Raw genomic sequence first — 21,805 nt, forward strand, 5'->3', positions numbered from 1 at the left:
GTGTGCTCTGCCTCCCACATGAACAGAAATCCCTTTTCCAGGAGGACCTAGGATCTAATAGGTATTGTGAGGTCAGTTAGATATCCAGCCTTGGTTTCGGGCTTGGAGTCAGCTGTTTAAACTTTTAATGCTTGGGGGTTTTTTGTACTTGTGTCCTCTCCTGCCTAAATTTAGGATTTCACTGTGAGTGCTTAGCTCCCCATCACTTAAACCTGCACAGGACCTCTTGTGGTCAGCAACCCTCAGGTTACTTTGTGAACTGGGAGGGTACAGCAATAGCTTTGCCAGAGCTGGTGGGTCACAAGGTCACCTTCCCCTTTTCTCTGCAGCTTTAATGTGACGATAATGCCTGAAGCAATTCATGATTTTTTTTTTGTTTGTTTTTAACATCAAGAATAAAAGCTGCTTTTCCCATTTAAGTCAAAACCAAACATCCTTGTGCATAAGGGTCCTTTCTGAGACAGAGATACTGGGCTTTCAATCTTCCTACTTCCCTGTCATTCATTAGTCCATTATTCTATAAGACTTAGCACGTCTGTAGTGCTGTAAATGTCCAAAACTCCCTGCTACTGTGAGGGACTTCATTCTGTAAATGAATTTAAGTGGGTGGATCGCTGGGCTTGGCAGAGCCCTGTGGAAAACAGCAGAACTTCCTGGGTTTTCATTTGTCCCAATTCCTGTTCTATGCCCAAAAGTGACATGCCTTGTTGCTGCTATTTTTTTTTTCTTTTTAGTACAAAAATAGTTCCATGTCATCTTCAGGGTGAAGAGGGATGCATGCTTGGAGATCAAGGGTTTTTGGTTTGGTTTATGGTTGGTGGGGTTTGTTTGTTTTTTTTTTTTGGTTTTGTTTGTTTGTTTTTGGTGGGGGTTGTTTGTTTGTGTCTGGAGTTTTTTGTTGTTGTTGTTGTTGTTTGTTTTGGTTGTTTTTTTGAGAAATTATTCTGGATATTTACATTCATAAGTGTTCAGGGCACAAGTCTCACCTTCAGAAGTGGCTTCCAGTCAGCAGTGCCCAGTGAACTGAAAACAGAAATTAGGGGCCTAATTAGTTATCAGGAGACTTTCTAATTGTCCTAATTAGTAGACTATCAGGTCTAAGTCAATTCTGTGCTGAAGTCTTAAATCTCTTGATAGATATGGTAAGAACTATCTGAATTTCAAAGTAACTTTCAACTTATTTTAAACAAAAATTTGTGTGTTTATATGTAAGAAGAATATTATATTTTAATTTGATTTTCTGTATCTGACAGCTCTTAGGATTCCCAAGTGCCACTGTTTCTGGTTGGATTGCATAATTTTGGAGGGGTATTGTTTTGTTTTCTTAAGACATGATAAAAAAAAAAAGAGAGATATGTAATATGTTCTATTCACTGAATGGAGATGCTGCAAAAGTTGAAGAGATTTTTCTGAAAGCTGTCTAAGATTAACTTTATAACGGATTCTTTAGATTAAAAAAAAAAAATAAATACATCCAGGTTTTAAGTAAACATTGCTTTTATGCATCTAGAATGTGTCAGTAAGAACAACACTATTAACCAAGTCAGGCTACTACCACTTTTCATACCAATCCTTTATATTTAAATTATATTTATCATGTGCTAAATGTCATACACACGTGGGAGGATGCTTGTCCTTTCCTGAAAATCTTGGTCTTTTGCAAAGAAAAACTATTTTATTTGCTGAAGGCAGAATGGGCCCTTCAAACATCTGCATGCTTCTCCACAGTCACTGAGCCTTTTGTTTTTGAAGATCAACCTCCTCAATCTGGAGTTAGGAAAGGGCTTATTTTTGTACTTTTATCACAGAAGAGAAAAAGGAGCAGCTTGGTAGTAGTTCAGGTCCTGTGGGACTGTGCCAGAGCACTGTGATGACCCTCAGCCCCTGGTTTGGCCTTCCCTGGAGAGGAGTTTCTTCCCAAACCCATTGCTGATTCTTGATGCTTCATGGACCTCTGTTTTTAGGGCCAGAATTGACCAAGTATGATATAATCAGACTTTCTCTTCAGGGAAAGGAAGATAAAGGTTTGCCTCTGTCTGGTTGAACCTTGGACACTAATAGCCTTTGTATTTTAAATTATATTTATTACAGAATGATTTCTGTTTGTTTTGAATTTTGCCACTTCACGCTGTATTTCATCCTATGGTTAAAAAACCCACACGCACAAAATCTTACTCAGCAGCTGTTGCAGCAATTGATTTGAGCATTGCAAACAGTCCTTATTCCTTGATGAGAGTGAATCTGAATGCCCAGCAATTGCTTAAATGTGACATTAACCATTTGGCTGCTGATCAAAGATGTTTGAAAGCAGAGGAAATCTGCAAATTTCCAAAGAAGAATCGACCTCTGCCAAATGAATTATAATTTTGGTGTCATGAAGCTCTGATGCCTGAGGGAATTCAATCACTTCTCTTTTCTTTCACATGTGTCCTGGAAAGCCAGAAGAGAGCAGCACAGAGACAAATGAAGAAATAATCACTCCTCCAGAAAACGGTAAGATATACTTGTCCTGCCAGTATATGTGTATATATATATATGTATGTATGTTGTACTGTGAGTATCTTCAAAACTGATTTCATTCACAGATAGAGCCCAGGACAGCAACACAATATTCCTTTCTCTTCATCAGTCTTGTTTTATAAGCTCTGTTTCCCTTGTTTTTCGTAGCAACTGGCATCATGGCATAGTGAAGGCCAGTCCTGTGCAGGTGGCAGGGTGATAGAGCAGTGTCTCCTCCAAAAGCACTGCCTTTGGAAGCTCAGTTGCACCCAAGGCCTATGCAGTTGCTCTGTCAGGCCTGCAGCAACTCCCTGAATTATTTACATGGGACTTGCAAGTGTCCTAGTCATCCCCAGATCTTAAGTGTTTATTTACGTGCCACTATGGGCAGAAATTTGTGCTATCTTTCCTCTGCTGAAGTCTCTTCTACAGTCAGCTTTGGAAACCCCCTAACTGGGCACCAGCGGGTCCAAAGACACACCAAGATTTAGGCACCACGGCTTTAAAATCACAAAGTAGAAAAACGAAATTCTTAGCTGAGTAATAATGTGAACAGTATTTCATTGCTGCAAACACAGCGTAACGCTCAGGGCCTCAGGAATAGCGGAGCCACCACTGTAAGTCATAATGCTTTGGGATGGGAGGGTAAGGCTGTTGCTGCTGTTGAAGAAAAGTAGGAAAAGCTGAAAGGTAGACGTAATTATCCCGGAATTTAGCGACATTAAAAAGCGCGCGTTTTAAGATTTAAATCATCGGGATGTTTGTCTGCACCACTGGCACCAGAGTGATGCCCTTGCTCCCGACAGGAGCTGGGCAGGGCAGGAGCCGGCACCGTCCTGTGGGGCGCTGGGGAAGACCCTTTCTTTGGGGCTCTCCTCTGCGGAGCGTGGGTGTTATCCACCCGGGCAGCTTCGTCTGACAGCGGTATGTTTCCTGATATGTCATGCTACTGGGAAAATTCGTATAGAAAGACCAACATCGCCTTAAAAGTGCTTTAATCCACCGTTTACCGAGGTGACGCGGCTCTTTTGACGGCTGGCTGACTGCCGCCAGGGGAATTCGGTAAAAGCTACGGCTCGGGCCAACGATTTGCTTAATTTTTTTTTATTATTATTTTTAAGTTACATTCGAAAATATTGCTTGTTTGTTTGTTTGTTTGGTTGTTTGTTTTTTAATTTCGGTTGACTTTGGGAGAGAGGCCCCGTGGCTCCCCCGGAGCCGCCAGGTGGCGCCATGGCGGCGTGAGGGGGCGGCGTGAGGGAGCGCCCCCCCCCCCGGGGCGGTGCGGCCGGTGCTGCGGCTTCGATCGGGCCGATGGCTCCGAGAAGATGAAGTGCTTGTGAAGGGACACTTTGAGGCCGCGGCGTTGTTCTGGGGAGCGGGCAGGATCTCGGAGGTGTCGGTCACTCGCGAGTTCGGGTGGCGCTTTTCATTCCCGCACACCCTGCCTCCAGCCTCACACAGGTCCTGGCACACCCCTCCCTGACATCTCCCTCGTTCCCTCACCCCTTTCCAACACACACTCCCACCCTCCCATCCTGAGACCATGAAAACCGTGGCGTTTCCCTGTCAAACTGGGTTCAAAACCGGTGGAGAACCCGTGGAAGGCAACGTGTGGCGGGGTCTGTTTTAGAAAGACAAGCTTCGCTTTTGGGAGAGGGGAGAGAAAAGGAAGGATAGGTGTTTTAGTTTATCTGCATCGGAAAGATCTTGTTTTGTGTGTGTTTGTCTGCCCACAGGCAGCTTTTCCAGCCCCCCGGGCTGCTGCCCTCCCACACCGTGGCTGTGGCTGCCATTTCCTGCTGTCTGTTCATCTGCTCAGGCCTTGGGCTTTGCTGTTTTCTTACCGATTCTGTAGTTACAAGCCTCACTCCACACGTTTCCTGGGATCAAATTCCGCTTCCCTCGCACCTCCCCGGGGCGCAGTTTCTTACTTAAGCTGCAGCAATCGATCAGCCACCAAACCATTAAGGGCCTGCCTCGTAGGGTGGTGCAGCAGAGAAGCCGAAACACAGAGCAGGCCCAGGAGGGGTTTGCACGGTTCCTTCACCAAACCACAGCTGTGCGTGGTCCTCCCTCACCTTGGTCAGAGCCTCGTGGAGTGCTGCCACGGGGATGTGAAGTGTCCTGTGTCAGTCCATGTCCAAACAGTGTGCTCTAGTGCGTTCATGTGGTGCAGTTTCCTCTGCCGTACAGAACCTGATGGGTGTCTGCCTGGAGCTGGATATCCTGCGGCACGAGGTGAGCAGCGAGCGATGGTTTTTCTCACGCTCTGAGTGGTGGTTCACGTCTGCCTGTGGTCCGGTGTCACTGTCGGTCCAGCTGCTGTTACTTCCACCAAGAGGAGCAACCCTCTGCTTGTTGGCATTATCCTTTGTGTGACTGCACAGTGACCCGATCCATCCGAGAGCCAGGGGAAAAACAAAGTGCAGGGAGGGCGGGGGGAAGTTAGTTTTCAGTGGGATCAGTTCCTTGCTCCAAACACTTGCATAAGCGAGACAGAAGACTTGGCCTGGGCACAAGAACAAACAGCGTGGGCACAGAGGGAACACAGTGTCCACACCAGCTCAAACTGGTACTGGTATCTTGTATGTCAGAAGATACCCTGAGGGCTCTTGATGTGAAAGTTGTTGAGCCGTAATCTTCCACACCTAGACACTTCTGAACTTACCCGGTAAGCCAGAGGCAGAGGAGCTGGTAGTGGTGGTATCATCACACCTTCACAAAGATTTCTTTTTTTTTCCCTTGAAATACAACACCTTTTACAGGGAGGGAGGAAGGAAGGAAGGAAGGAAGGAAGGAAAAAGAAATATCGCAAACCAAAATTCTCAGGGCCATTATGTTCGTCCCTGGGTTGTTTTTCTAGTGCTGCACTATTAAATGGAGAAGTCTTTTCCGCTTCCCTTTCCCCTCTCCTCTTCCTGTGGCAAAATACAGATGGACCTTAAATGGGGCAGGGGTGGGAAGGTGCCCTGTTGATTCTTGTGAAGATGTTGCTTTTGTTTTTTCTCTGTTTCTAGATGATAAGATTGAAAACAGATGTTCCTTTTCTTTACAACATGCTGTATGACTTGTCTAAACATAAGGAAAAGGGCATTTCTCCAGACAGTGCTAAGTTCCATCCAAGGCTGGGGCCATCTTTATCATGAGGCAGTTGCACTGCAGGAGATACTTGGATGAAATCTGCATCCACACTGCTGCAACATCACAGTTCAGAATTTAGTTGGCTTCTGTTTCCATTAAGAGCTTATAATTTCCAAGATTCTCTAAAATTATTAAATGAATGAGTACAAAGGTGGTGGTGTGGGGGGGATGTGTGTTCATCTGCCTGCCTGCCTTTCCTTCGTGCAAAATAAATGCATGCTCACTTGTTTCAGAAAAATTGTTTGCTGGAGGCCTACCAGACGGTGGTTCACATGCAGGAGATTAAGTGCTTTTTCTAATGAGTGGAAACTCTATTTAGAGTTTTTAAAGAGTGAAAGCAGACGATAGACTTTGCTTTTTAATGTAGGTCGAGTTTGCTGCTGAGATTTTGTCACAATTATTTGTAAGTTGGGATCCTCTGTCTTCAGAGAAAGAGTTCCTGTTGGGCACAAGAGTACCAGAGTGGTTCTGTGAATAGGAATGCCGAGGACGCGTGGCTGTTGGCAGATTGGAAACAGTGAGTCCTGCTTGGCCAGGGTCATCAGTGCCCTGGTAGGAAAAATTCAAGTCCAAATCAATACGCTTTATGTAAACAGTTACACAGAAGTTAAGCCGTGAAAGCATTCCCGCCAACAGTCAGCCTTGTTTCTCGTTTAGCAGTTGTGTTTCCCCACAGGATGTTCCTGGAAGTTTGCAGGGAAATAGCTTTGGCTTTTATTTAGAGCTGATTTCTGCTAACAGGAATAACCTCTGTGCTTTTCCTTGCTTTTCCTTATGTGTAAGTCTGGAAAATCATGATTTCTCAGCAAGTATAACATGGATTAATGCAGTAACATTTCTTGCCAGAACAGCTGACAGTGGCTGGGCGCTACTCTGACGGTGCTTGATGGCAGTGACCCTTTTCCCCTCACCCTGGCATTTTTGGATGGCAGTCATATGGCCCCAGAGGTCACACTGTACAGGCTAAACCACTGCCCAAGGCATCAGCTCCTTGGCAGGCTCTGTGGACATCTGCATAGGTGGATCTACTTTCTGTCACATGGCCTGGGGGCGCAGCGAGGGACCTGCTTTGCTGTTGTGTTGGTTTTTGTTTTTTTTTTTTTTCTTTCCTTTTGGTTTTCTGGAGCTTTCTGAACGAACCCAGAAGCGTTTCCTTTATAAGGAATTGGCTGTACATCACATTTGTCCCTCCGTTGTTCGTGCTGGGAGGAACTGCACTGAAACAGGATCTTTGTTTCCGGCACCCCTGTGGCTCTCCCTGTACACAGGCTGAAGTCACAGCCCTCTCTGGGAGCGGTTAACATTGGTTACTCCAGCAGCAACTGTGCTTTTGGATGCAGCTGTTTACAATTTCAGGTCTGTGAGGGGATGAGTGGTGAACTTTTAGAGAAGCAAAGCTACTTGGGAGACTGTGCTGTTTGCTGGAAAGAAATGAGGAAAGTTTGGGAAAATAAAACAGCTGGGAGGCAGGGAGGTATTGCAAGAAGTGGGTGGCTGCAAAACGAACCTTATAAGGGAAGGGATGCTTGGTGTCACCAAGTTTAGAGGACTAGACCTAGAAAGGCATACTAGATGACTGCATTTTACACTGGTTTGAGTCAGGGAGCAGGATGGAACAGTTTTGTAAGTCTTGTAATGAGCTATGAGGTGGTTAAAGCATTTGCTGTTGATATTTTTTATGCTTAAATATGAGTGGAGATGCCACATGCCCCTTTGGTTGGAGTTTGGCCTCGCTGTGGGCTGTTCCCATCCGTTTCAAAGCCACAGGAGGTGGCTGTGGCTGGCTCAGGGCACACTGGCCCAAGCCCACTCTGTGGGCTCTCCACCCACAGAGGCAACCCCCACAGCTCCTGACACTGAAACCTTTTCCCAAATTCTGCCAGTTTTCCCCAATTTATCCCCTTTTTGCCTCTGCCTATCTCTTGCAGTGCGTTGCTGGCTTCTGTCTCTAGGTTATCATCTCAGGTTATCATCTCAGGACTTACTTCCAAGCAACACTGCTTTTAAAGTAGTGGTGGTTGTCTTGTTTGAGCTACATACTGGAAAAATGTAGATGCCCCCCCTCCCCGTTAAACCTTTGTTCCTGGAATCACATGATTAAATTACCACTTTATTTTTAATGTGAACGCACAGCCCCCGTGCTTAAAGAAGAAATCTTCAAAATGTAGATTGTAGAAAGCAAATACGAAAAGAAGTATTAGGGGAATTATTTTTGTGTCTTAGTTTTTGGGGCCAGTTCATAATGTGTAAGCCCCAAGGGTTTGGAATACCAGGGAAGGAGCTGCTTCTCTGTTGTCTCCATATCTCCAAAACTATAAAACTTCACGTACTGTCAAGCATAACTCAGCTGCTTACTCATTTCAGCTCCTTAGTTTAATAACCTCAGTACAGCCAAACCTGTCATCTTCTAATGCTGAATTCAGAAACTATTGACCAAGAAACTAATGTCCATTCCAGGGACGGCCACAACTACACTTTAGGCTTCCTCCATGGAAGTGGATCTGTTAAGTCCATGGTTTGCCCTTGAGATTTTTGTCACACGTTGAAGCCTTGACCATCCAAACAGTACAAACCTAAATTTTACGTGCAGTGCATAAGGTAGGAGCCACACACCAGGCTGCTTTCACCTACTGCTTTTTGCTGGATAGAAAACCGCCACAGCTCAGCTCGGGGCCTGGAAGAGGAACATCAACGCAAGGGTAAAACTTCATGAATAAACATAATGTTGTTCAGATTTTCCCTGCTCCTCCTCAGGGGATTGTCATGACTGTAGCAGAGGTTGTAGTCTGGTCAAGGAGGGTTTGTGTTCCTTGTTTCACTACTTAAAGACACCTCAGAGGGTTATTTACTCCCGATAGCCACGGGGGTGTGGCAGCCTCACCTGGTGTTTCCCTCAGGTTCCTTGGCTTCAGCCTCTGTGTGCCTTTGGATGGGGACACCACCCCTTCCTGCGGGTGTGACGGGATGTTTGGAAAGGCAGGTGGGAAGGCAGGGAGAATTGTGGCTGGAGCAGAACTCAGCAAAGCTGCTGGAAGGCCACTTGGAACAGTTGCAGCGCATTGACCCAGTGAGATAGATCTGTGTAGCTCGTTTGGATGTGTGGAGAGGGAAGTCAAGCTTGAAACTTAAACCTGGAGCTGTGTGCTGCATGCAGGAAAGCAAAGGGTGCTTTTCAAGGGTGAAGAAACCGATTTGAAAGGTAATGTTATGAAAATATAGGTGTCAAGTGCTGTATTTGCCACTCTCAAAAGCTATCAAGGCCCTGATTTCTACCTTACTTCTTCCTCAATACCCATCTTTCATGCAGCAGCAAGTCAGTCTGTGACTCAGCTGCAAATATCACCAAGCTCTTCCACATCCTTGCCGATGTCCAGGCTGTTCCCAAAACACTAGTCATCAAAGGAAGTCTTTATTTCCACAGCAGTTAAATGACTAACCCAAGATCAAACAGTGGGTCAGCAGCAGAGGCAGGAACCGAAATCGGGTCTTCTGACTCAAGTTTCTCTTGGCTGTATCTTCTGGGTTACACAGCAGAATTGATTTGTGCTGTGAGTTGCAGCAGCTGCTGAGACAAAACTTCATTTTCTTTCCCTGAGATACAGTATCTGTGTCATCCTGTTCTCTGCCCACTAGGATGCAGCTTCTTAGCATTGGTCTTTGAAAAGGGAGGTGTTTCTAAGTGGTTTCACTCTTTTGATCGATGAGAGAGGTGAGCCAGAGTGTGATCCAGTGACCTCCTGCTATATAAAAGCTTGGCCTGCCTGACAGGACTCCTGGCTGCTGAGTAGCTGTGAGTCACAGCCTTTACTGCTCTGGTTTGATGCAGATGGTTACACCAGACACTGCAGAAATGAGGTGGCCTCTCGAATATTTGCACTGCTTGGCAAGCTGGGGTAAACAGGAGTGGATTCAAGAGGTTCTGGCAAGGGCAAGCACAGCTGGTGTTAAGGCCTTTGCAGGGCTCTTTTTGTGTGTGTGTGTGTGTAGGAAAATAGCAAGGCCCCTGGAGGTTTTTTCCAGCCAGGGTTCCTGGGAAAGGATGAGTAATGTGGAGATTTCCTGTGACTTTTGGAGCGAGGAAAAAACCCTCATCGCCTTTTGAGGGAATCTTGGATCTTCCTCCATCCCACTTCTTCCCTGAGTGGCACAGAAAGCCCCTTTGCTGGGCTCAGCACTGCTCTGTTTATCACAGCAACACAAGCTGTGCTGTGCAAATCCTGTGCTCTGCCCTGGTTTGCCTGGACGGTCCAGGATCTGATCAGTACAATTCCTGTTTCCTCCTCGTGTGTGCGCTTTGGGAACTTAACTCCAGGTAGGGCACAGTTCCCAGGGGTCAAGGTGTGCCTGGCCTGGGATGCTCGGAGTGTTTCCCTTTCATGGCTGAAAGGGCCAGGCCTGTAAGGGAGGGACTGTGTGTCTGCAGAGTGTTTTGCACAGCACCTGGCATGGCTGGGCTCAGGTTCACAGTTGAGTCAGCTGGGTGCTGTCGCAGTGTAAATTACTAAACAGGAGTGACAGAGGAGATGTGGGGGTTTCCCTGCTGGCAGAGGCATAAAGGAGTGAGGTACCTCAGCTCTGAAGTTATTGCTCTTTAGTATTTCGCTTGCAATACTGCCTGCAGGCTGCCTTCAGGGACAAGCGCTCTGTTGTGCAAAGTGTGTGCGTGCAGGAAAGGCTGAGCCACTTCCCACCCTGAGAAAGGGTGTTCTCTGAGTTGTTTGAGCTCTTTGGGGGTGGGGATACTGCAGTGGGACAGGGGCCAGAGTGTAAAGTAGGGAGTGCTGCTACAACTGAGAGCTGTACACAGGCAGTTTACACATCAGGTGTATGCCCAGTTGTATGTTCTATTATTTCTCTATGCTCATCACCACAGTTTGGCCATGACTTTCTCTGACTAGTGTTTCTTGATGTGTGCTTAGCCATTTCATGTTCTGAGTGCTTTACAAATACCGTGTAATTAGGAAAATAGCTCTCTATTTGAGCAGGCAATTACACAACCTCATGTTCAAAATTCAGCTTTCAGAAATGGAGCCTCAAGTTGAAATTTCCTTATCTGCTCCCAACTCTCCCAGTTGCTCTTCCCAAAATGATTTTTTTTTATCCCCTCAACCCCACAACCGACTGTGGTGATGGTAATAAGATGAGTACAGGCTGGGCAAATAAACTGCTTGCCTCTGCAGTGTAAAATGTGAGACTGGTGAAAGGAAGTAAGGGCTGACAGGGAGTACGTGTTTTGGATTCCAGCATCGGTCCATTTGCTAAATATGCTGGCTTTTAGTAGAAGAAAATCAATGTAAAAGAAAGGGCTGCATCTCCCAGTGCCTGATGGTTGAACCACAGGCTCAGGAGCAACCCAGTTGCTTCACTTTCCCCTAAGCCTTGGTGTTGGGGTTGGGGAAAAAGCTCCAGAGTCAAAGCTCAAGACTTATCTCCTTATCAAAATCCGGGGCATTTTTGTTTGGTTATGCCCTTTTTTTTTTTTTTTTTTTTTCTCCTTCTCCTCTCTCTCAAAGGTTAAATGGTTCCCACAGGGTGCAAGAAAGGGTTATTGAAAGCAGCAGGTCCACTTTTGAATATTGCACTTCTGGTAAATCTCTGATCCAGCATCTAGTGGTTAACCACTGATACAGGAAATGACATTTAACATTCAATCACTCAGCCAGAAATGGAAGAACAAGGCAAGTCTGTATGTGGTGAAGATGGATCATTGCCTGCTATCTACCCCTTAAAGGCATATCAGGCCATTTAAAAGGAAATGTTTTTCAAGCAGGGATTTTTTTTTTCCCCTTTGTGTACCTTTCTGCTGAAGGCGTACTAAAAAGCTGGAAAACAAATCCCCTTCTTCCCCCCCCCTCCACGATGTTTTCCCTGCTAAAACAGGGCCTTATAAACAACTTATACCAAAGAGCAGGAAAGAGGATTTCTTTGGGAAGTGTATCCCAGGCCCCGGAGGAAGCTGGGGTGGGGTGTGGAGGTGGGGCGAGCGATGGAAAGTGCGGGTTTCGGTAGGTGGCACCCGCTGGCTGCCCTGACAGCGCTCAGCTCAGCTCAGCTCAGCTCTCCCGGGCACGGCGCGGTGCTGCCCTCGGTCCCAGCACTCCCGAGCAAATGTGCTTAAACACAACTCCAAAAGATGCAGCGAGGCACTTCCCTCCTGCTAACAGGATATGTGGGCAAACACTTGGGTGCTTCAGCTGTTCCAGAGGCCGTTTTCACCTAATGATGCACTGGGAGATGTTTTCCACAGAAAGAGCTTCACAGATACTGCCAAAACTTTCCTGGAAGTGAGCACGGAAATACATTAGAAAGCAACCTATTAAAGCTACGCCAGTCCCCCTCATCTGCAGGGCGGCATAACGTGATTTTCACGAGCCCAAGAGCAGCGAGAAGCAAATGCTTCGGGGAGCCAGTGGGTGGTGGTGGCAGCAGAGACCTCCATAAGTTCAAAGGCTACGGATGATGGCAGCTCTCCAGGAGTCCTGCTGTTCCCTGGCCTGGCTGGAAGTGGAGCGGGATGAGGGGGTGAGCACTTGCATGCTGGAAAGCTGGCTTGCTCAGTCCTGCAGCAATATATGGATCCTACTAGCCATAAGCTACCAGCACAGCCTTCCTGTGGTTGAAGCACCGGCTCGCTCAAAGTGTTTAAAAGCCATCCTTGCAACATCGCACTGGTAAATCAGGCAGAGAAAATCAAGATGTCTGTGGCCTAGAGGCCAGCTGAGATTTGTGTTAAAACAGAGGTTTGGTGTGTACTGGTATGAACTGTAAATGCGGAGCAAGGATCTGCAGTCAGTTGGCATCAGAAATGGATAAAAGAGAAAAGTGTAGTTCTAGCTCTCAGCACACTGACTGTTCACTCAGAGTGCCCATTCTTCAGCCTCTTGCTAATTTTCTTTTCAGTCGTGGAAACCTGCTTGGATGTAGAATGCAAAGTGAGAAAGGAGGCTGTGGAAGCTGCTCAGAGGTACAGATAAGGACCCTGCAGAAACACACCTGCATCATCCATGGAGAGTGAAGATGCACGTGCATGTGTGAAAACAGATTATCAGCCCTTAGTGCTGCATATTCTCGAAACCTTTATGATGTGTTTTGTACATCCACCATGCTCAGGCAGCCTGGTCTGTGTCGAAAAATCTCTTCTCTCCAGCCTGGCAAAGCCAGAAAGTCTGCAGAGACTTGAGCAGGTCTTTGACTCTTCTGAATGTTTTCCATCACACAGTGACTGTCAGGATCAGAGCCTTGGGACGTGCTGGTGTTTATCTCCACACTTGATTGCACTCAATTACTAGCTAAGAACTTGTTCTTTGAAAAGAAGATCTGGAGCTGCATCCTTCTCTCATTGTGACTCTGCCAGCTGCCGTCCCCAAAGCTATTTTTAATCAGACAAGCTTCTCCATCCCTGCCAAAAAACCCTCGTAACAATTAATAACAATAAAACGGAGGCAGGCTGGGTAAATGAATTGTTCTGGCTCTATAAATCAGTTGCAGAGGCAGCTAGGAAGATCAGCACTACGTTGTTAACGTGCTGTCTTCCATTTTGCTGTAGCCTTGGTGTCCTGGTTCACGCCTGGAACCAGGAGGCTGTGCTGCTGCTCTGCACACTACCTGTCTCAGGTGGGCACAGGTCCCTCTGCACAGTGTGGTGCTTTGGTTTTGGTGTTACCTTTGTGGTAACAAAACATTTCCTAGCAGTTTTCTTTAAAACAAATGAATAAATAAAAGCATAGGGGCATGAGTCCAAAGGTACTGTCCTGGACAAGTCCCAGGCTGGGTGTCTGTATTTGGTTTGCCTTTTCCTGCTGGACAGCATATTTTGTCTCAATCCCTGGCTCCAGGCTGTTGCTCTTCAGCTGTTATTTCCTACTCCACAGCTGGAAGCCTTCTCTGGTGAGGAGCTGCACAGTTTTAAGGGTTCTGGAAGGAAAGATAAACAGGAAATGGAAAAAGAAGAGGAAAAGATCAGAAAAAAGTAAATGAGCAAACAACCTCACCCCTGCCAGCACAAAAGCTGTCCCCCAAAAGAGTGTGACTGCGTCAGAGACAGCAAGGATTACTCTTTTAGGTTTGTGGGCTGGCACACTCACCTCCTGGGGAGAAAAACACTGAAACTGCTCCATCAGCTCCTCAGCCAGCAAGGCCACTGTGGAGATCACTGAGAAGAAAAGAACGTGAAAGCAGAGCAGTAGAGGAGGAATAGAGCTAGATCTTGGAGCTAGGTCTTGTGTCTTCCGTTGCAGGTATCTAGGTGTTCTGATGGTTTGTGTAAATTATACTTTTAACTTTTTTTTTGCTAGTGAAAGAGACACCAGTGCTGCACTGGGAAAAGCCGTGAACCCTTATAAACAGGAAAGTGATAATGAAGCAATTCAAGGGAGATTAAAGAGTGGCTGGAAAACAACAACACGAGTTCCAGCTTGCAAACTGGAGAAAACAACCTGAAACCCAAATATGCAGCAGGAATAAATTATGTCGAGGAGATGTAGAAAAGATAGCAGCTCGCTGATTGGAAGTGATGTTTCTCAAGCTGCAGGAACATTTAACTGAATATCAGGAATCTCCTCCCGGGAGAGATGTGACACGCCTTGCAGGGAAGTGGTGGTGGAAACTTCATCCCTTGGGGACATCTAACACTTGACCACCCGAAACACTGGGGAGTTCATTAGAGCAGAAGACTGCATTGGGTAGGCGGGGGAGGTATGGTATAAAAGATCATCTTCGGTTTATCTGAGTGCAGGATGTGAACGGGAGAATGTGCACCAGGATGTTTGTGATTTCCACATTCAGCAGTCTTAAGCTGCCTTTCATTTATAGTGATTAGAAACCAGTTTGTTCCCAGATTCCTCTTTTTTCCGTTCTGCCAACTTTACCTTTCCCAGTTTGTGCTGTGAAGCAATAACCCTAGAGCACAGAGAAATGGGAGGGTTTTCCTCAGAATAAACAATAGTTTTGTTGAAAAATCTCATTTTCTGGCTGGATAATGCCAAAAGATAGGGCAGAAGGTCATGTTGAACTTTCTGGGTTGCCATCTCGGTGCTCCTTCCGCACTGGGAAGCAGCTCAGTGTTCTTCATGGAGGCACATGGCTTTTAGAAGTTCTCGTGTGGATTATATAAGCCACTTGCACTTGCCATCAGAATTGGCTGCCAGAACGTGGATTGCCCTGGTTATTTAATTGGAACGCTTAAAAGCCCTGCTGTCTGGATGTGCCTGGCTGCCAAGCAGCTCCTTGAGAGATGTCCTGTCACTGCAGCTCTGTCTGACCCCGTGCTCATCAGCCCTGACAGCCTCTCTTGCCAGCTCTCCCTCTCTGATATCTGAAGCTGTGCTTGGAAGATAAAGGCTTTGTGCTCTGGGTATAAACAGCAAGGCTGGAGTGGAAATTCGTAGGGCTGGGAGTCAGAGAGCAGCTTTGCAGCCACGTGGGGAAAACCTCAGCAAAGGTGAGGGCTCCTTCCCCCTGCACACTCAAAGCACCATCTCCTCCAGCCTCTCACGGGGCATCTGTTCGTGCTTTGTGCTCTGCCCCCACCTCCACAAGCCCTCGTGTTGAAAGGTTTCTCTTGTTTTACCCTGGAGTCACTTTGGTTGCACTGTCCCCTCCCAGGCACTTCGTTCTTTCGGCAAAGTAAGGTGCGTGTTTACCATTGCTGAGGTGGAGAGAAAATAGCAGGACTGGAGGAAAAACACTTACCCTGAGAAACCTTTCAGAATTTTGTTTTGATTTTGTCTCAGAGCAAAAAGGCTGTCCTTCAGAATGTGTCCATAGTTCCACATTTGTCTTGCTCTTGATTGCTTTGGAAAATTCCCATGTTTATTCGTTATTAGAGTATTGAGAGCCCTCCCACCACCATTCTTGCCGTGAGCGTTATCAGATCTTGGGGAAAAGCTGTTTTTGGGGGGGTTCTCCTTCATTAAAAGAGAAAGGAAAATCTAGTGCTTTCACTTTTATATGGGTGGAATGAGTAGAGCTGCAAATGGTTCTCAGTAAAGGATAAGTATGGGTTTGGTCAGTTCAAACCACATTATTTGGCTTTGGTAAGAGAGCCTTGGAAGTTATATAAAGAAATTGGAGTTAGAATAAAGACATCAGCTATGAAAGGCTGCAGAGCCTTTGAGCTTCCTACCCCCTGTCCTCCAGCCTTTGTGTTGTCCCAGACTAATATTCCTCTTCACTCGCCCACCTGCTTGGCAGTTTGCAGTGGGCTTGCCAGGACAAACAAGGTGAAAAACAGGAGAAGCTGGAGAATAGGTTCCCAACCACCATCCAGGGGAGGGGGAAGGGGAAGGGAAGGGAGACAGTGGGTTCAGACTTCAAAGCCCTTTTCACTGAGATTGTGTCAAAGCTGATTTGAAACACAGACTAAGTGAAAGCACTCACAGGAAATACAGTTATTGCCCAGAACAGATTATCAGAGTACCTGTGGCCACCTGGGTTAAGCTGTGTGTGCACACGTAGGTGGCCTGTAGAGCACGTGGAGCAATTTTACCAGGCTCGAGAAGAAATGCCCCAAATCAGGGTGATTAAAAAAACCAAACAACAAAGAGCAGAGGGCAACAGAATAAAATTTCCCTCCAAAATTTTAAGAGGGGGTTTTGTGGCATTTTTATGGAAATAGAAATTGGGTTGATTTCTGTCTGGAGCTGCTGAGGCTGAAATCTGCATTTGGCTCAGAGGCCACCCCAGATGAGAGGTGCAAACCTAGATTTTGGGAAAAATGAGCGTGCCTCTGTTTTTGGATGCCAGCAACCTGTTTTTGCAGAGGCACTGAGTTGTCTTTTTGATCTCAGTAGGAGTTCTGGGTGCATTAATGCTCATGCAAATCAGGCTGCAGGTATCTGAAGTCAGGCAGCCAAAAGCACAGGCGCCCCAAATTTGCAGGCTGCTTATTATGTAATTGCAGCTCCAAAAACTCTCCACGTTTCATTTTCCCATGCTGATAATGCTGTGGCTCTAAAATGTTCCTCAAATGGACCTTGGAAAGAGTTTAGCCTTTATTTAGCAGGAGAAAAAACATCCCCATCAGTGACAGCCACTCTTACTGTATTTCTGGTATAGTCTCCATCTTATTCCCATTATTTGACATCTTCCTTTTAGAAATTCAGGTCAATCTTTAAAAGAAAATTTCCATCCCAAAGTGAAAAAGTTTCCACATTTGACATTTCTGGAACAAATAATTTTCAGGTACGCCAGACTAAACTTTTTCAGTGCTATAAATTTTGTCCTGCTTTAGTTCCAGATGAAACTGTTTGCTTCACTTGACCTGAACCCGCAGTTCTTAACAGTGCATCTGAAATTTTCCAAGAAAATGCAGTATTCACAAAAATAGTTCATCCAGCCGAACCCAGGCAGAGGATTTTAGCCTCATCTGGATGGTTACTGATTTTGTAAATTGGCCTGTAGCCTGGTAGCCAAGTTGCCAAATTGCTCTTTCTTTCTGTTGAATGAACTTCTAGGAACTCCAGTGAGTGAGCAGGTGCCCCTTCTGCAGTTTCTTTTCTGTTGTGTTCCCGATGCAGGGGGTAAAAAAAAAAAAAAAAGTATTGGTGGTGGTGATGCAAAATTTCCAAGTGGATTTTTTTTGGACAGGTTTAAGGAACGAGGGTTGGAAAGTTTGGGCACTGGGCAGCCCGGCTGTTCCCCTGGGGCAGCCACGCTGCGTTTGCAGGCAGCACAAGCAGCAGGGACCCAGACAGCTCACCTGGGCAGCCTAAAGGGCTGCGGGAAATCCACCTGAGATGTCACCAAAGCCAAGGCACTGCTGCAGCGCACTCATGCTGTGGCAAACTCCTTTTTTCCATGGAAACATGGCTCCTGGGGCAGGGCCTGCCACCAGCAGTGCTTGCAGAGGTTGCAGCTGGAGCTGGGCTCTGAGGAAGGCGAGGTTCCCATGGCATGTCCTCCCCTGCCCTGCCCTGCCTCCAGTTTCCCTCCAGGCACTGAGCGAGAAAGTGAGCGTGGATTCCATTGCCTCGGTGGCACAACAGCCAGATGTTTTGAATACTTGTGTAGATTCCTCCTTGTTTGTGATGTGGTTAGGGCTGCTGGCATCGAGGTGGGGAGCTTTTAACGTTGTGCCAGAGGAGAGAAAGTGATAACCCACTGTGACAGATCGGTGTCTGCTGCTCGCTGGAGCCACTGCTGCTGCTGCTGACAGTGCTGGGTGGGCTGTTGGATCTGGAGAATTGTGGGGGGGGGGGGAGAAGCTCTTTCTCCCAGTATCTTTGTCTCCTTGATGGAATGGACAATCCCTGAGCGTTCTGTCCTCCCTTCCTAAGCTCAGGACATCAGCTCTGCCCCTGTGGCTGTGGCTGTGGCTGTCCTGCTAGCAGAGCTCCTCACCCTCTTAGCTGAACCAGTTTCCTGAAAGCAAGTCCACGCAGGAGGTGGGGGGTTTTTGTTTTTGTGTGGTTTTTAAGAAGAAAAAATGTTTCTGCGTTTTAGATATAATCCAAGGGCCCACACAAAGAAAAAATTTTCTAATTGTTCTCGATGCAATGCGTTTGGCAGTGAGAAAAAATGTGTGGGGGGGATGTATCTACTGCAATATTCTTCTTGCCTCCTTGCAGGGGGAGGGAAGAGAGTGAAAGCAATTTGTCTTTGGCAGGCACTTATGGTCTTCTGTAGGGCTCAGAAGGCTGAGATTGTTGGCCATAAATGCAAGCAAAGGTCTGCACACCTTGTGCAAAGACAGCAAAAAATAAAAAAAAAGGCAGCCTGCAGAGTTAAATTAAATTAATGGATGTGATACCTTAAACTAATGGATGCGATCAAAACACTGGTGGGAGCTGGCAAGTGAATATCCTGGGGATTTTGAAGCCTGGGAATTCCAACAATCTTGTGTGGAGGTGGTTACTTCTGTGGCCAACTCCTTATCCAAGACTTAAGGGGCTGGCTTTTGGAGGGTGCTGGAAGCGTGTATGGCAGTGCCAAGGAAGCAGCCAGGAGACTGTGCTGGGTTTTGGGTAATCAGATGTAACTTGTACTGAAATGAACTCTTCTCCCCAGTGGAATTTTATCGTGGAAAGGATGGGGCTTCTCTCTAAAGGTTACACATAGGGTGGTCTTGACATAGGAGGCCACCAGAGAGCTGTTCCAAGTGGGGATCCCGCTGGGCTCTGCAGAGGTGACATCTCTTGGTTCGAGCCCCAGTGGGGGACAGGAGAAGATGTCACCTTTGAGAGGTCCCTACTCTTGGCAAAGCTGGGCTTAGCGAGAGACTGAGTTATCAGCCCTCTGTCGTAGTACAGAGCCTGGGAATGTTTTGTGTGGCTCCCCAGGGATGCTGGCAACACCGCTGTGAAATGGGAGATCCAAAGAGAAAACAAACAAACAAACAAAATCAGCACAGGCTGATTTTGTGCTGTCAGTTCATCTGTGTTGACATCTGGTGGACGTTAGCGCTGAATCCAGGTCTCTGCAAAAAGTACCATCAAAACAAATTGTGTTTTTACACCAGGGTGGGAATTGATTTGGTTGAGGAGGTTGCTGTGGGGGTCAACTTTTATTTTTGTAGTGAACCCTCAGTTTTTCCAGGGTCATGTATTTTCAGTAGACACTGCTCAGATCTCTGTGCTGCACAGGTTTTATTGCACCCTAATTTCCATTGGCTTTAGCAAAGATGTTGCTTTGTGCATGAAATTATTGGCATGGGATGGCAGATCTCTCTGGCCTCTCCTCCTCCTGTTTTATGTAATGTTGAGGAGATTTCAGTAGTGGGTCAGACTGAGTGAATAAACTACTGGGTGAAGGCCTGGCCATGTGAAATTTGGTTGCCCGTAAATTATTCTTGCTTTCTGATTCCACTGGTTTAAGAGTGATCTGGGATGTGAGCTGGGGAGACACATGAAGAGGAAGAGACCTTTATCTGTGAGACAGCACGTTCCAAAGAGCAATCACCACTTTGAACAGAAATAAGGGAACAGGCAGCCTCTTTTGCTGCTGTATTTGCTCCCCAAGGTAATTCCCAGGTGGGGACAAAACCTCCCCCCCTCATTTGAGGGCTGGAATAACCATGGCAGTTGGGTTACCTGGGCTCTCCTGGGACCAAAATGACACCCTTTGACCTGGCCTGTTCACCAGGCTAAAAAATTGCAACTACTAATTTTTCGGGTTTTTTCCTTCTGTGTCCTCTCCAAGAGAAGGAGGAAGAATTAAGTACTAGTCATTAGTCATTACTTGACTCATCTCAGGGCAGGCAGCAAAGTAAATTCTTCAAGGGACAGCCTTAACTTTTCCAAACACTTCCCAGGGAAGATCAAGGCACTGTTCATACATGTTTTTGGCAGGGGAAGCCTGCAGGTTTAATTCTGTGATTGAAAACAGCCTCTATGTGCCACAGATTATTGGGTACCATAGATTTTAAAAGGAAAGAACCTCGTAGCAATGATTGCACAAACAAATTTGGCATTCCTGCTTTTATATTAAATTTTTTTTATTGAGATGATGTAATTACAAGCATTTTAAAAATTATTTGCAACTCACTGGCCCTGAGAATAGGCTTGTTTGTTTTTGTTTTGTTACATTCATTTGATTCAGTCCCTTAGCCCCACACCTTACCGAAAAAAAAGAAGCCATCATCAATAAAAATACTAGAATTTTATTAAAAAAAAAAAAAAAAAAAAAAAAAAAAAAAAAAAAAAAAAAAAAAAAAAAAAAAAAAAAAAAAAAAAAAAAAAAAAAAAAAAAAAAAAAAAAAAAAAAAACAAAAAAACAAAAAACCAGAAAACAGAAAACAAAAAACCAAACCTCAAACTCTGGATTTGCACACAGTTGCAATCTGACAAGAGAGATCTGGAGAATGTATACATGGAGTCTGAAATCTGGGGAGGGTGGCAGTGACTCACAGAAAGGGCCTCAGTAGTGTTCTCTGGATGGAGAGGCAGACAACAGGTTTCGAATTTAAACCAGGAAAATATTCTGCTGTGGAACTGCAGCATGTCCTACCTGCCTGTCCTGAGGCCTGTTCAGACCGGCAGCAAGCTGATCCAATGAACTGAATTGCACAGTGTGAAGAAACCACTGCTGGGTATTGAAGTTGGAGGTCATCTGACCTGACCTCCTCTGCTCAGACAGGGCCAGCCAGGGCCGGCTGCCCAGGGCTGTGTCCAGACGCCTTTTGCTCATCTCTGAGGATGAAACACTTTCTCCCTTTCCCCACTTGCTTTGGTGGCAAAGGCAGAAAGTTTGGCTGTTTTGCTGCTGGCAAATTCTACACTGGGCAACCAGGATTTGGGGGGGAGGAAGGCAGGTGTCAGTGTTAATGGAAAGACACTGTTACCTTTGCCAGGTAACAATAAGCTCAGTATGCTGATGCTGTCTTTGTATTCCCATGAATCTGCCACGTGGTGCTCTACCCTGCTTCTACTTTTTTATTTTTAGTCATAGCTGATTAATAAACTTGCTTCAGGAGCCCCAGAGCAGTTCAGATCCTGCAGCTCCCACAATAGGTCCCAAGCCCCCACAGTTCTTGCAGCTGCAGTGACAGGCAGGTTCAAAGGCTATTGTCATTCCAACTAGCATCAGCCTTGACAGACCTTTTTCTCTGTGGTTGTGAAGTGTTCTTAGGATGCCCTTTATTTGTGAAATGGGAAGAGTTTCCAACAGGTACCAAACTTTTTTTTCCTCCTTTGACTTTTAGATTCTCTAAGTGAATGCGATTGCATTTTTCTGGTAAAGATGAACACTTTCCCTACAAAACTTCCCTATGGGACAGCACATGGGATTTTCCTGTCTTACTGAGGATGAACTTTGTTTGATAGCGTTAACAATGGGTTTTTACTGGTGGATTGTCTCTTGTTCTCTGTACTTTGCAGTGGGCACCTTGGCTGTAACAAAAACCCAGGTGCACAGTGAAGCACTTCCCCTTGTTGAACTTCACAAGGTTGGTGACTGCCCAGTCCCCTCACTGGCCAAGGTGTCTCTGCAGGCCCTCCCTGCTCCCGAGGGTGTCAGCAGCTCCTCCCAGCTCTGTGTGGCTGCAGACTTGCTGAGTGTCCCTTCCAGTCCTGCATCCCAGTCATTTATGATGTCCAAGAGCAAAGGGCCCCACATGGAGCCCTTCAGAACCCCACTAGTGACAGGTCTGATGTTACCCCTTTCACTGTCACCCTCTGCGCTCAACCAGTGAACACACCCACTGTGCGATGTGTTTTATTGTGTATAA

General features: G+C 46.2%; 2 long non-coding RNA genes across 3 annotated transcripts; one reads left to right on the forward strand and one right to left on the reverse strand.

Annotated features, from left to right (window-relative positions):
* On the reverse strand, positions 1 to 20,252 carry LOC114064986. The gene is made up of 3 exons (XR_003572850.1): positions 20,121 to 20,252; positions 10,762 to 10,764; positions 1 to 11 (listed from the first exon to the last, which is right to left on the reverse strand). It is a non-coding gene; the product is annotated as an uncharacterized LOC114064986 (long non-coding RNA).
* On the forward strand, positions 4,458 to 8,796 carry LOC114064985. 2 transcript variants are annotated; one of them, XR_003572849.1, is made up of 3 exons: positions 4,458 to 5,173; positions 8,101 to 8,342; positions 8,541 to 8,796. It is a non-coding gene; the product is annotated as an uncharacterized LOC114064985 (long non-coding RNA). The 2 variants fall into 2 exon arrangements; XR_003572848.1 differs by lacking the exon at positions 4,458 to 5,173 and having other exon boundaries at positions 7,966 to 8,342.
* Positions 20,253 to 21,805: the final 1,553 nt, after the last annotated feature.

Source organism: Empidonax traillii, unplaced genomic scaffold, assembly GCF_003031625.1.
Source record: "Empidonax traillii isolate 1590-97213 ecotype Southwest subspecies unplaced genomic scaffold, ASM303162v1 scaffold601:size890739, whole genome shotgun sequence".
Taxonomy (NCBI): Eukaryota; Metazoa; Chordata; class Aves; order Passeriformes; family Tyrannidae; genus Empidonax; species Empidonax traillii.